We start from the raw sequence: 11,429 nt of genomic DNA on the forward strand, positions 1-11,429 counted from the left end.
AAATGTTCTGTATCCCATATTTGAAATATTGAAGTATAAAAATAATATATTTATTTTATCTATGTTAATAATGATATTATGCATACTTGGTCAGTCCTCTTTAATAAATCTATACTCATTTAGCTATATATTTAGGATCAAAGATATAACTTTTCCTTGGTACTTCCCAGAGTCCTATTTGAAATAACTGATATTGATCATGCTTTATTGTTTTTATAAAAGATCAGATAAGGGGTGCCTGGGTGGCTCAGTCAGTTAAGCATCTGCCTTTGGCTCAGGTCATGATCTCAGGGTCCTGGGATCGAGTCCCACATTGGGCTCCCTGCTCAGAGAGGAGTCTGCTTCTCCCACTCCCTCCCCGCCTCATGATCTCTCTCTCTCACTTGCTCTCTATCTCAAATAAATAAATAAAATCATTTAAAAAAAAAAAAGATCAGACAGATATCTGTGTGTCTGTGATAAGATTACATATCTTAATGTAACTGATATACTCATTTTTAATAGTTTGCTAGTATTATAAAATCAATTTATTTCAGTACTGAAATTAATCACAATTAGTTACTATTATGATTACTATAATAATCACAATATTTCACTTCCTTTAATTCCTCTCTCTCATGATAGGCCCCCGAATTTCTGAGGTCATACCTGGTTCAAAAGCCTAGTTCAATGTCTTCATGAAGAGAAATCTTTCAAATTATTCAGCTCTCCAGGAGCCTCTGTCCCAGCTGCCACTGCTATGTCAGCACCACAAAATGTCTCCGACTTCTCATGACCCACTCATGGGCTGCAACTCTGGGCCTACCAACAGTTTCTGAAAACAGAGGAGAATAAATAGAGAAAGAAAAATTTGTTCTTCTGAAACAAAATATTGGTGCTAACTTGGAAGAAAAATCTGTTCCAAGGTGACATATTCTTTTCACTAAGACAGAATGATTGAGTAAGCCCTGTGTATATAATTAAAAATATGTAGAAGAACGGGATTTCTTGAAGTAATTACAAATAATTTTCCTTTAAATTCTTGTTAAGAAGGACTATTCTAAGCTCTTCAGCCTTCTCAGATTCCTTTAATATAGACTTGGCAAGGCCTGAATATGTAAACGATAGGTCTTGTAAAATGATGGAAATTCCGCAAACCACTATAAATTGCCCAACTGTTTCTCTGTATCATGCAGTTTACCAGTCTGTCACATAATTTGGTGCGTTTTTTTGTTTGTTTGTTTTTGTTTTGTTTTGTTTTGAGAGAGAGAGCAAGTGTGCAAGCCGGGAACAGCGGGTGTGGGGGGGGGTATGGATGGGAGGGCAGAGGGAGAAGGAGAGAGAGGATCTTAAGCAGGCTCCATGCCCAGCTTGAAACCCAATGTGGGGCTTGATTTCACAACCCTGAGTTCACGACCTGAGCCAAAATCAAGAATTGGACTCTCAACAGACTGAGCCACCCAAGTGTCCCAGTTTGATGGGAAATTCTTTTTTTTTTTTTTTAAGATTTTATTTATTTATTTGACAGACAGAAATCACAAGTAGACAGAGAGGCAGGCACCGAGAGAGGGGGAGGCAGGCTCCCTGCCGAGCAGAGAGCCTGATGTGGGGCTCGATCCCAGGATCCTGGGATCATGACCTGAGCCGAAGGCAGAGGCTTTCACCCACTGAGCCACCCAGGCGCCCCTTGGTGGGAGATTCTTAAAGTAACTTAGAATGTTTAGGGAAAGGCATCAGGAAAGTGAAATGTGCTGACCCTGATGTGTCTCTATACACAACTGTTTTGTTCTTTTTTATCAAGGTACAATTGACATAATGTTATATGTCAATAGTTTTATATTTATATTTATATGATTATTTTATATTATATTTATATTTTATTTATATTTATAATGTTATATGTCAATAGTTTTATATTTTAATTAATCTTAATTCAAACAATGTGTAAGCTTTTGATTTTGGACTTGTTTGAATGTGTGGATATCATTATCACCTTTTTTTTTTTTTTTTTTTTATTGGTTTGGTCAAAGATTTTTCCCTGGAGCAAAGTTTTACCCCAATGTTGTTGTTGTTGTTGTTGTTGTTTTAAGATTTTATTTATCTATTTGACAGAGAGAGAGAGACAGCGAGAGAGGGAACATAGAAGGGGGAGTGGGAGAGGGAGAAGCAGGCTTCCTTCCTGCCAAGCAGGGAGCCTAATGCAGGGCTTGGTCCCAGGACCCCAGGATCATGACCTGAGCTGAAGGCAGAAGCTTCACGACTGAGCCAGCCAGATGCCCCCTCAATGTTGGTTTTATAAAAGGTGGTATAAACTTGTTTGCTGGGGGTGACTGGCTGGTTCAGTTAATGGAATGTATGATTCTTGATCTCAGGGTCATGAATTCAAACCACATTAGCTGTAGAGGTTACTTGGAAATAAAATCTTTTTTTTTTTTTAAGAAAAAAATAAATACATTTAAAGGACTCCATCAAGAGACTATAGACAATCCCCGAATTCCTTTCAGTCTATGTATGATTGAAGATTTTCAGAGATGATAAATCTATCCATATTCAGTGTCTGAAAAATCTATTACAAAAATTGAAGAAAGTCTTAAAGAGTTACTAATGAGGTTGCTGCTGATATATTTTTTAAGAACATTGCTTTATTTGGAGCAAATGAGTGATTTTTAAAAAACCTCCAAATTAGATTACGAATCAAACGGTATCAGCCCGCTCTGAAATTGCTTTTTCATATTTTAGTTATAATTAATTCTCGCTGGTGGATCCAAAACAATCTCTAAGTTTTCTGTCATTAAAAAAAAAAAATTTAGCAACCTCAAACTGACAGAAAAGTTACAAATTAGCACAAAGCATTTTTTCCTAGAACCATTTGAAAATAAGTTGCCAACATAATGTTTTATCATGCCTAAATATTTATCACATATTTTTATAAATAAAAGCATTTTCTTACACAGCATGACACAAGTATCAAAGTCAGGAAATTAACATTGATAAATTGCTACTTCTAATTTTCAGAACCTACTCACATTTTGCAAGATCTCCTGGTAATGTCCTTTTGAGTAAAAGGATCCCGTCCACAATCAGACCATGTGCTTTGATGTTGAGTCTCTTTAAGCTCCTTTGGCCTAGGGCATTTCCTCAGTTTTTCCTAGATTTTTGTGACCATCATATTTTGAAGATTATGGGCTAGTTATTTTGTACGGCCCCCCAATTCTGGGTGTTTCTGATTTTTCTTCAGGACTAGATTCATTTTATTTATTTTTTATTTTTTTAAAAAGATTTTGTTTATTTATTGACCCACAGAGAGAGCATAAGAGGGAGAGAGCCCAGTGTGGGGCTCAAGCCCAGGACCCTGGGATCATGACCTGAGCTGAAGGCAGAGACTTAACCAACTGAGCCAACCAGGCGCCCCAGGACTAGATTTAAATTAGGCATTTTTGGTAGGCATATCAGAGAAGTGGTGCTGTGCTTTTCCTGTTGTATCTTATCGGATGGGGCTCAATTTCAATTTGCCTCATCATCCATGATATTCCCTTTGATTGCCTGAATTAAGCGATACCTGCCAATCCTCTTCACTGGAAATTTACTCTTCTTCCCTTTGTAATTAATAAGTATTTTGTAGGAAGGCACTTTGAAACTTACATAAATATATTATTCTTCCCTGAACTTTCAATTTATTCATTTATTTTGTCAATTTGGAGTCATAGTGTCCTATTTTTTTCCATTACTATCATTATTTATTTTAATACTCAAATGATCCCCAATTTGGCCAATACATTCAAGTTGACTTCTATGTTCTTTTGCTGTCCCCAAAGTCTTTGAGTCCTTCTTTTCAGGTGTATGTTCTGGACTCATGTACTTGCTCTGCCCTAGTCCTGGAATAAGTCATTTTTCTTCTTCTAGTGGAGAATGATTTTTAGGGGACAAGATTTGGGTAATGGTCATTTCCATTGCCATGGGTTTTAACTGTACCTGGGCCTTCCAGTGGACAGATTTAAGGAATATATGTGTGTATATATACATCCATGTCCCTTGGTGACCATCAGCTCATACCACAGCCCTCCCCCCCACACAGATGTCCTTCTCACCCCACTCAGACCCTAGTGCCCTTGGTTGGGCCACCTCCTACATGTGTGTTCTCCTCCTTCTCCGTGGACTTGGATACCCCACACTGGGCAACCTTCCTACACAGATGCTCCTCACCCTCGTTAGGCTCTGACACTCCTCACAGGCCAGTCCTGCTATGTGTGACACTCCCCTCAAGCTCCAACATACAGCGCTTGGGCTACCACTGCTGCCTCGTTACCTGAAGGTCTTCCTCACCCTTCTTGGGGTCTGACAACCTACTTTGGTCCACCATAGCTACCTTTGGCCCCACCTAATGGCTTTCATTCTGATTTGTTTGGTAAGGGAAAAAGAAGAGGAAGAGCTCAACTTTTTTTTCTTGAAATTTATTTTACTTTCTGTGTGTCCTCTAGAATGTAACCAACAGACCTCTGGTGAGCCATTGTCCTTAGTCACCCAGCATCTCTTCCCCCTTGTTTTGGAGGGCATGCCCTGGTTTTTACTCTGGTGAAATACCCTCTTCCACTCTCAGTACATGTGTTTTAGGCAAGACTGATTTCACCCCTTGCTTCAGCGATTGGCACGTGACTCAATCCTGGCCAGCTGACCACGTGTTCTTGGCCCTGGTAGATAGCACTACATTTTACTCTGTTGCTTAAACCAACCAACCAACCAAATAAACAAAAATCACACACACACACACACACACACACACACACACACACACACACATCACGTATTCATCCATGACTTACTTTTCTCTCTCGTACCTCACCTCTGATTAATAGTCGTCTTCTTTCAAAACACACACCACATACATAACCATTTCTGCCATGTACAGAGGGACCCTACCCCAAACCATTCTCATTTTTCACCTGTTCTCCTGCCTCTAGTCTGTTCCACTATAATCATCACAGAGTAGCCAAAATGAGTTTCTTTCTTTCTTTCTTTCTTTTTTTTTTTTTTTTTTTTGCCAAAATGAGTCTTAAACTTTAAGAAAGATGATGTCACTTCTCTGCTTAATAGGCATCATTGGCTTTCTCTTATATCAAGGACAATATCTGATGTCCTTCCACTGTTGCCAGCTGGGGCTTGTATCAGGACCTATGTCACCTGAGGAACTCATAAAACTAGGGAAGCCAGCACCCACCCCAAGAGATTCTGATTTAATTGACATGGTGTGGGGCCTCGATATTGAATTCTTTTAGAAAGCTTTTCAGTGATTCTAACATGCAGCCGGAAATGAGAACCACTGCCTACAGGATCTGGCCCTGGCTACCTGTCAGACCTCGTACATATCACTGTTACCAACGCTCACTCCAGCTGTCTGGGCCTCTCTGCTGTTCCTTGAGCGTGCCAGGCATGAACCCACCCCAGGGGCTTTACATGGCTGGATGCAATGACTTCGGACACTAGCTGCCTGGAGTTAAGCAAAACTTCACGGGTTAAGGGCAGGGTCCTCTGTAAGGCCACCCTCACTTCAGGCAACAGCCGTCAGCTCAGGCAGTCCCCGGATTCCTATACTGCTGACCAACTGGCTACAAATTCAGTGGTCATCCTATTCCTTCCCGTTTGATAATTCACTAGAATGACCACAGAACTCAGGCAAGCCATTATGATTACAGTTTATTATAACAAAAAACAATCAAATGGAGTCCAAACAGAAGAGAGGGCAGGGTCTGGGAGGGTCTCAAATGCAAAACTTCAGCGTCCTGTCCCTACAGATGCATTAACTATTTGGCACCCTGAAGGTAAGGTTATTACCCACAGAATGTTAGTAACTAGGGATGCTCACTCAAGCTTCTTTGTCTCGGGTTTTCACTGGGATTTCATTATGGAGATATGATTGATTGACTCATTAGCCATATGATTAAACTCAATCTACAGACTGCCTTCCCTCTGTGGTGATCAAGCTTGTATCATGGCTGAACTTCATAATCCTCTAATTACCAGGTTGGTCTTTTTGGCATGGCCAGCCCCCATCCGGAGTAATTTCCATAGCCTAAACTATCAAGGGGCCCAGCAGGAGTCACCTCGTTAGCAGAAACTATCAGGGTCCATTGTGAATAGCAAAAATATTCTTATTACTCAGGAAATTCCAAGGAATTAGAGGTTACCTCCTAGGAGGCAGGGACAAAGTCCAGCCAAATTCTTTCCTAAATGGCACTGGGTAAAGACATACTTGGCCCAGTCTATGCTGGGCAGTTTGGTTACATGATCTAATAAAACTCTTATTTGTTCAAGCCAGACTGAGTTGCATTTTCTGTCACTATTAAAAGTCCTTAGTGACACACAAATCAATTGGTTTTCCTGACTCCTCTGTCTTCCCACTAGTTTGTATCGTAAGTAATTGTCTGTTGGATCAATCTTCCTAAACAACAGTTCTGATCTTGTCATTCTATTGTTGAAAATCCTCCATCAACAAGTTACTTGAAGTGCCTTTTCTTTACCTACTAGTCCAAAATATTTAGTCTGACATTCAAGGCCTGCATCATCTGACTCTGATTTCCTTGATCTCTCACAGCTAACCTTTGGATATACACTGTATTTTTTTTTCCAAGTAATACCTATTTTTTAAAAAGTTTTTATTTAAATTCTAGTTAGTTAACATACAATGTGATATTTGTTTCAGGTATACGATGTAGTGATTCAACGCTCCCATACAACATCTGGTGCTCATCACAAGGGCCCTCCTTAATCCCCATCACCTGTTTAACCCATTCCCCTCCCTCTCCACCTCCGCTCTGGTAACCATCAGTGTGTTCTCTGTAGTTAAGAGCCTGTTTCTTGGTAGATGTGCACTTTAAACCAAAATGGACTACTTGCCTTTTCTGGAATGCTTTTTGCATTTTCCCATTCTGTGCCTTTGTCAGATCATCCTGTTTGTTTGGGAAGTGTACCCTCTTCTTTCTACTTGCCAAATGGTACTTAGGAAACTCTTCCATGAATGGTTCTCTAATAATCCCAGATGGAAGTAATTTCTCAGTATAAATTCTTCAGTAGTGAGCACTGTCTTTGTGCTTCTCTAATAACACCTGTCACATCCTGTTTATTATTAATATCCATACTTTACTGATATATGCACACTTACATAATATTAATTAAATGAATATTTAATTAGTTTTTACAACGTTCTAAGAATATAAATATGAATAATTAGCTTGAGTCCCAAAGCAACTAATTAGTAAAAGAGAATCATATACCTTTTATCAACTGGCTTTATTAACCTCCAAATATCTTATCTCCCATATCCTGCCTATTCTCTCCTTCTGTAATTCCTGTTAAATGGAAGTAGGACCTTTAAATTTATACTCCTTGCCTTTTTCATATTTTTTATTTCTTTATTTTTGTCCTACATTCAGGAAAATTTGTTCAAATCTATTTTCGAGTTTACTAATTCCTCCTTCAGCTGGTTCTAATCTGCTGTTTAACTCATTTACCCAGTAGTAAATCTAAATGACTATTCATTTCTAAAAACTCTAATTCATTCTTTTAAAATTTGTAGTTTTTTCTTGGAACACTGATAAAAAATTAAATTAAAAAATTAAAATAAAAATTTGAAGTTTTTTCCACAGTAAATTGCCATTTCTTTATTTTTTCAGAGCCCTGTACATTTTCAAATTTTAAAACATACATGGTCTTTTTTAGATTGTTTCCTTATATATCGAATATTGAGATGAAAAATATTATGTCTGATTCTCATATGCTCTTTGTGAATTTTTATTATGAGCTTCCCTTCAGTGAGGCTCACTTTTGTCTGTGGTTATCTCATACTGCATGGATAGCAGAATTTAATATTAACATCCTCCAGGTACCTCAGAGGCAACCTGGGACCAAGACCGTGATAATTTTTAGGCTTGATGTTTCCTGCAGGACCAGGTAAAGTAAATTCAGACTACACACCAACTAAAGCAATAGGCTTGGAATTTTTATTTCTCTGAGAAGGCTCGTTTTTTTCCCCTGCACAGTTTTGTCATTTCTTGATCTTGTTGGCTGAAGTTTTTGGTTCTGTTTGGCTGGGATTGTAGCTTTGTATAGTCCTGGCCTTAAATAGGCATCTCTGTTCCTATTTTCCCTCAGGGGGCATAAGAAGGCTTCTGTTCCCAATGGGCATTAAAACCCTGGTTGTTACCAAATCAATACCACAGTTTCATCAACTTACCAAGGTTACTGCAGCCTCAATTCTCATATGTATCATTCTAGATTTTAATTCCCTCTGTGTTTTGGCACTTAAAGATTCCCTTTCTGTCAGCTACAAATTAACTTTTTTAAAAATTTGGTTATTTTTTAATCCAGTGCTCCTAAGGGCTTCAAGTTAGAAGGTTTCCATGTTACCAGTCAACCAGATTGCTAGAACCACAATAAAAATAGATATGTATCCAGCTACATAGTGTCTACCACACCAGAAGACAGCCTGATAGATGTCATAATAAGGAACTGAAGGAAATCCAATGGAAATTCATAAAAGATAGTAATTAATTGTGATTTCAGGGTTTGAGAAAGTCTTGATTGAGTAACTGTTTTAGTCCCTTCAGGCAGCTATAACAAAATACCACAGACTGGGTAGCTTATAAACAACAGGAAATGCTTATAGTTCTAGAGGCTAAAAGTCTGAGATCAGGGTGCCAGCATGGTCAGAGAGACCTTTAAATCTATTCTCAAAGTTGCTGGTCTCTTGGGCTAAATAAAAGCCATTGCCTAGAAGTTCCTTTTTAAGAGTCCAATTTTCAAAAGCTCTCTCTGTATGAAAGCTTTAGTTTCTAAAAATAAAGTCAGAAAACTGTTCCTTGGAGGAAACATTTAGCAACAACCACCACAAAAGTTTGAGAAGGAAACTCATTGTTCAATAAAAGGAAGAACAAAAATCTAGCTTTATTCTTTTTTTTTTTTTTTTATTTTACTTGCTGAGTTTCCCAAAAGCTACTTAGATGGAAACAAAAGGGAAATGAAACAGTCAAGAGTATTTCAGTTTGTATTTTAATTAAAAAAAAAAAAAAAAAAACAACAACTCACTAATAGTGTTGTCATTTGGGAATAATTTTTTTAAAAATAATAAAAGCAAAAAGTCATTGGGGTGCCTGGATGGTTCAATCCATCAAGCAGGGGACTCGATCTTGGGATTGTGAGTTGGAGCCCCATGTTGGGTGTAGAGATTACTTAAAAATAAAATCTTAAAGAAAAAAAAAAAGAAAAAAGCCAGTGTGGTTCATTTTCATGACATCCACACTGCATCCATTCATTGATTCATTCTTTTATTTATTAAATATTTGTTGAACATCTGTGTCAGACATCATACTAGGCTTTAAACTAGGGGTGTAACTTAACTAGTAATGCCATCATGATCATTCGACATGGTAAATTAGGTCTTTCCTTCTGTGTGACTGGCATTGTGGACTGGCTAACTAAACTTTTATTTGATCATTCTTGCAGTGTGTCTTTTTCTACTGCACAGTTTGGAAAGCTGAAAATGTCATTTTTCATGATTGGTTCCTCCAGTTTGGCACATCTGCATGAGATTTTCAAGGGCAGAAGTGAAGTGAAAGCCGTTTTCCTGACTTTTGCTTTATTCCATTGGCAAACTAGGTCATGAAATGTCATGAAATGTGAAAAATTTTGGTAGTAATGTATCCAAGTCCATTACCAAGCTTTCCGTGTATCGAGAGGAGTTGCTGGGGAGAGGAAGCCACGCTTAGCTTCTTTGTTCCCACTTCCTAATTTCTCCACTATAGCTATGACCGTATGTTCTTGAACCCGATCATTAAAATGATAGCTTCAGAAGAATAGCAGTTCTAGGATTCATTTCTATAGACCACGCTCTGCCAACCAACATTTTATTATTTATTGCCGACCAACATTTTATTAGCACCTAATTCCCTGTGTTAACTCCCTCCCTGTTTAAAATATGGAGTGTGGATTCTATTTCTTGCACCGTATCATACCCAACACACCCTCCGATGTTACTAGGAATAATACTAGAATTCTTAGAGATGCAGCACTTAGAGTTGTGTATAACTAATCCCTGTATATTTAGTTTCTCTTTTCTTACTTCTCTCTCTAATATTGCAGTGAAAATTAGAATATGCAGGGGCACCGGGATGGCTCAGTTGGTTAAAACTTTGCCTTCGGCTCAGGTCATGATCCCAGCGTCCTGAGATGGAGCCCCACATCAGGCTGCTGACTCAGTGGGGAGCCTGCTTCTCCCTCTCCCTCTGCCTGCTGCTTCCCCTGCTTATCCTTTCTAAATAAATAAATGAAAATCTTTAACAACAACAAAAAAAGAAAATTAGAATATACATATATTAGGAAGTCACTATTGGCCATATGCTGTCAAGGTTAAGAGCATAGGTCCCAAGTCAGATAACCTGGGGTTCCTGAGAGAATATGAGCTTCTTGAAAGCTGGGATATTGATTTACAATGGATTCCTCAGGTGCTAGAACAGCACCTGGCACACTCATTTGTGTTTACCTGTGGAACACAAACAGGCAGGTACACAGCTCTTTTGCCAGCCTAGCCCAAGAAAAATACAATGTTCTCATTGTTTGGTGAGAGCTGTGGTCATGCATCTGCTGATGATCCGCGGATAGCTGTTGGCCCACCACAAGTATTCCAAAGGGTTTTTTATTTATTCCAAAGTATTTTTTCATCAACTAAAATAGCTTCCCAGCATAATATAAAGATTTGGAGTATGACAAGTAAATGGGTCCCATATTAGCCATGTGACTTCGACAAGTTCCTTATGTGCCAAAGGGGGAAAGTAGTGGTCAGTTTCTTATGTGCCAAAGGAGGAAAGTAGTGGTCAGCAGGTAGTTGTGAAGATTAAATTTATGAATGTAAAATGTAGGTTCTCCCCTGACTTTTCCACCTTATGAATGAACCCAGTAATTTGTGCTCTCCTCCATCTCCTCTCTGAGAATCTTTAATCATTCCCTGAACTTCACGTCACTGCTTTGTGCAGTATGTCATTCATGTGAGATTTCTCTGCATTATTCCTTGAGCACTGAGTATTGCAAAATATCACAGTAGAGGCAACAGGGCACATAAGATGAATAATACATAGGTATTTATTTATAATACACTATAACAGTATTTAGGTGAGTTATATGAAATTTTTGTTTCTGTAAGTCAAAAATGGTCAAATTGTTCCAATATCATATGGCTGAACTTACCTGCTCTTGAAGAGCTCACAATCCACTGATATACACCTAAGTCCTTAGTGAGGGTACCAAGGAATTACCCACAATGTGTTATGTAGATAAAAGAGACAGACTACTGATAGGAGAAGTTCTGAGAACATTTTGTGGACTAGATGGAGTTTACCAGGTCCTGAAATTACCAGAAAAGGGATATGTCAGTCTTATAAGGTAGAAGCTCAGTGACCTAGTCC

The sequence above is a fragment of the Enhydra lutris genome, unplaced genomic scaffold, assembly GCF_002288905.1.
Source record: "Enhydra lutris kenyoni isolate GAN:26980312 unplaced genomic scaffold, ASM228890v2 scaffoldscaffold3, whole genome shotgun sequence".
NCBI lineage: Eukaryota > Metazoa > Chordata > Mammalia > Carnivora > Mustelidae > Enhydra > Enhydra lutris.